The following is a 4,801-nucleotide window of genomic DNA, read 5'->3' on the forward strand; positions in this document are numbered from 1 at the left end:
GAGTTGTCCTGAGCTGGGCCAAGACAGCCAGGACTTTAAACCCTTCACTGATCAGTCTTGGGATGTGGGCCATTCTGGGAATGAGGAATGGGTGTAACCCTTGGGCAGGGCAGTCCCCTGAAGGGGCTGACAGCTGAAGGCATCCTGACAGCTGGAGAAGCAAATCCTGCCTTAAAGGCAGACCAGGGACAGCACGTCACAGTGTATACCACACTGCTCTCCATGTGTTTCTAAATTCGCACGGAATTCCAGGAAGCAAACACGGTATTGAAGTTGGAACCTCCCAACCTTTTCAATGCAGAAACCACAGCAGGAAAAGAAAAACTGCTAGGCATAAAAAAATACTTTGATGCCAAGCACCCTGAAGAAGTAAAGTAACAGCCTCCAGTACTGCAATTAGGAGACAAAGATTGAAAAGTTGCTCTGCTTTAAAATGATGTCTTCCCTTTGTTCCCTCCTGAGAAATGTTTACAGAGTTTCATTCAATCGGTGACTTCTTCTTGTTCTGCTATGTGCTCAGCATTGCACTAGATCTCGTGGTGGGAGATGCCACAGAGAAACACAACATGGTCTCTGTTGTGAGGATGTTATAGGTCTAGGAAGGAAAATAAACACACAAGAGTAGAGAAAGGATTCTTTTTTCTTTTAGGAGCAAAAATCTCTAAACTACAAGCTCTTAGGAGGTCAAGGCAGCACAGCATAGCATTTCAGAGCAAATTTTTACTTAATTACAGTATGAACTTGGGCACATTATTGATGTAAGGTTGGTCAAAACATCTACATAGCTAAGGATGAGTTTCCCCATTTTTTTTACAATGGATCTACCATGCCTAGCTTATAGGTGTGTTGTGAACAGTAAATAAGGCAGGGGCTGTGAGCATATTTGGTAAGTTATGAGAAACAATGCAAATATTTGCTGCTCCTTTCATTCCTGACTTTTAGCGTATCAGAGAAGGGAGAGAAACGTTGATGAGCTGGAGAAGTTAGAGATTTCAGAGAAGGGGTCTGGAAACTTTGAGTAAGGGCTGAGAGCTGGCAGCTGTGCTGGCCCAACCTGCCCACAGCCTCTGTAATCTGTCCTGCACGATGTTGCATTTTGTTTATTTTGAATACCTTTATGGGAGGCGGGGGGCATGTCGTTCTAAACACATTCTAGGTGACGGCCAGCACACCATTCCCACTGTCTGTAGAGCCACTGATGAAAGAACACTGGGGATGGAGCTGGGACAAAAAGTCTGTCATTGAACCTGCCGCAGCATGGAGCACACCCTGGAGGAACTGAGGGCCATCGGGAGGAGGTGGGGGGAGTTTCTTGGATGGGAGGAGTCAGGGGGACTGAAGGAAGCCGGACCCAGGGGTGGACTGGAGGCTGTCAGGAGGTGGGGCTTTTCATGACTGATTAACTTATTAAGTTTTATCTAGGAGTCAGGAGGGTTAAACTGAGGTTTAGAGCTATTGTGGGTAAAGAAGTAAACAGAAGACGGGGAGGATTAGTCAGTTTTGCATTTGTTGCATGGCCCTGCCTGTCTCGTCCCCAACACGGCTGCAGTGTAGCGCTGCCTGAACAGTGTTATATGCTGTGGACATGTTTACGATCTGCTGGGAAAGTCACAACCTTGCCGCCAGCAAGGCCGTTTTTCATTTCTCATGTCTGCTGCCTCACCACATGCACACAGTGGCATCACTCTCTGGGTCTCTTTAGATACCTGAATTTGCTACTGTCACGGGCTGAACTGCGTCCCTCTAAAATTTGTATGTTGAAGCCCTAACCCAGCACCTTAGAATGGGACTGTATTTGGAGACTGGGCCTTTAGAGAGGTGATTAGGTTATGTGAGGCCTTTAGGGTGGGCCCTAATCCAATCTGACCACATCCTTATGGGAAGAGGAGATTAGGACACACAGAGAGACAACAGGGACTTGCGCCACAGGGGAGGGACCCACTGAGGACACACTGAGGCCAAGCAGAGAGGCCTCAGAAGAAACCAAACCTGCCAACACTCTGATCTTGGACTCCCAGCCTCCAGACCTGTGAGACAATAACAATGTCTGTTGTTGAAGCTCTGCCAAGTGTGGTACTTTGTTATGGTAGCTCTAGAAAAGTGACACAGCGACCCTCCCTTAACTGAGGGAGGACAACTTGTGAGGTCCGGGCTGAGAGAAGCCTGACTCTGTGGGGGCGGGGGGGGGGAGGGAGCCTTCGGGGAGACAATGTGAAGAGGCGTCTTGGAGGATGAGTTAGGATGTGGCAGGCAGAGGAGGAGGAAAGGGCATTCCCTACAGCGGAGACTCTGGAAGTGTGGTCCCGGGAGCAGCGGCATCTGCCTCACCTGGGAACTTGTTAGAATGCAAATCCTCAGCCCGCTTTTCACGGGGACTGAAATCAGAAGCTCTGGGGTGGGGCTCAGCCATTTGTATTTAACAAGCCCTCCAAGTGACACTGATGCCGCTGGAGTGTGAAAACCACAGCCCTACAGCGGGCGTGAAGGCTCCCAAGTGTGATCATGCTTAGCTCAGTGTAGCTCATAAATACTAGTGTGACTCGGGAAGGTTTAAAAGGAGCAGTGGGAGTTGAGTTGGGTCTTGAAAGAGAAAGGGGGAGTGGTTATGAGGAGGAGGAGAAGCAGTCAAGATACAGAAGTTAATGAGTGGAAGCTCCTGCCCCTGGCTTAATCCTCAGCTTGGCACTTGAGTTCTAAACACTGCACTGCTCTAAGGTCAAAATGACCCTAAACTTAAGATGCTTAGGACCAAAAGCACATTATCCTGGATTTTCTACCAAAACAAAGCCTTAATGAAGAACTTCCTCAACATTAATCTGAAGTGGTGAAAAACACATAAAACCGTCCATCCGGAAAAGTTAAAAGTTATCAGGCAGAGAATTATGGTCATTGAAAGTGATATTTTAGAGCCAAATTAAAGAGGATGTAAAAGTTGCATTAATCGTCCAGAAGGCATCCTTTGTGTGGAATGCAGCCTCAGCTATAGGCTTTTAGTGAAATTAAATCTCTTCACACCTCGCCAAACTTGTGACTTTCCCGTAGGAGGGACTGGAGCCCACCTTCCGGAAAAAGGATGCTGCAACACTCACCTGCCAATGACTTGTGGGGGGTGGATGGGAGTGTGATGCAGAAGCTGAAGAAGAGCAAAAACCATGAACCCAGTGAAGAAAAGACAATTTCCATCGTCATACTTTGGACTTAATGAAATTTGCTGTTAGCAAGTTGAGTCATTCCAAGCTAAGATTGGAAAGTTTTAATTAGTCTTTCATTCATGCTGGGCAGTTTTTGTTCTTTGTTCTTACAGAATTGATTGAGCTGCTTTTGCTTTCCCATGCCGCATGAAAGCACCTGATTCGTGCTTTCTGCCCCCTTGACAGGGATGAGTTTGTGTCCTGTAAATCATCATCCCATTCAGTTTATTTGCTGCGACTTGGACTTCTGTGTTGACAGTGTGTGACTAACTTGCATGCTTCTGTCTCCTCCCTTCTCCATACCTTGCACAGATGTTTTCATTTATGTTTTAGCTTTTTTGGATCCCTTTATAGCATGAACTAGTTTCTTCATGTTCATTTAACTGCACCCTGAGATACTATGTATCCACATACTAAGTGGCAAAAGGCAATAGCAGATGGCTCTAAAACTGAAATAGGAGTTCTTCTGGAAACTTAAAGGGAGAGACTGTGTTCAGGGACTGGATTATGTGCATGTCACATTTTTAGTTCCCATAAAAAAAAAAGTTGACTTCCTCAAATCAGACATAGATTTGACAAAACCATTTATTCAGCAATGGCTTCCTTGCTCTTCTTCAACAGTGACATGTGATATCTGAGCATTCTCTTTCCTCACTGATAAGAAAACTATTCAAATGCCAAATATTGATTTAATTAGTTAGGTGAATTTCTATGGAGAAATAAATGCAGCTTTTTGCTCTTTCCTTTTCAGACCTATGAAATGAAGCTGACTTCTAGTGCTACAATATTTTAGTGTGATTTGAGTCTTTCAAAGATGAAACCTGGAAAATACAAATTTAAAAGAAGCCTGGTATAAACTATAGTGTTTTTTTAATCAGCACTTCTATTCACTTCCATTTTTTTTTTCATTTGCCAGCTTTCTTTCTGATTGTATCATAATAACTGTCTAGACTCTGTTCTCAACTGTGATGTATTTTAAGAGACTGTACAAATGAGGCCAGAAAAAAATAAATTAGCAGTACTGTGCATTAAAGTGCCACAGCTTAAAAACCTATGAGTAGAAGAAAAATCACTGACTACTTACATATCAGCTAAGATAGCCTGCTATCTATTCATTTCCCTCAAGGCTATAGCTTTTGATTAGAAGGTTCTTATTCACTTCGCTGTCAAAAGGCATAATAAATGATGACCTAGAACAGCATGTTCCTATGTTCCCATTTAACTTTTTGTTTTACACTAGATGCAAAAGTCTCACGGGAGTCTTGATTTGGGGTTAAGTTACAGCCATGACTATGATGGTATTAGAGAATGGTCTTAGGCATTTCTGACTTCTTTTGTGATTTGCAGGACTGCCTTAAGGCTCAAAGCCACAGTTATTAAGGTTTTACTTAAACCAACACACAGTACAATGACAACAAATAATATCAGAGACAATTCTCCCAGTCTGATGCTTAGCCAGTAGGAACCTGTATAACCATAATAAAACACTTTCCAGTGGGTTGAAAATCAGTTTATGTCCTAAGCTTCCCCCGACCCAGGGCTCCACCACTCCACCTCCAATGCCTCAGCCCCTTCTCCAGGACCTCCATCTCTTAATAACCTGACAACTA

Source organism: Camelus ferus, chromosome 1, assembly GCF_009834535.1.
Source record: "Camelus ferus isolate YT-003-E chromosome 1, BCGSAC_Cfer_1.0, whole genome shotgun sequence".
Classification (NCBI taxonomy): Eukaryota; Metazoa; Chordata; class Mammalia; order Artiodactyla; family Camelidae; genus Camelus; species Camelus ferus.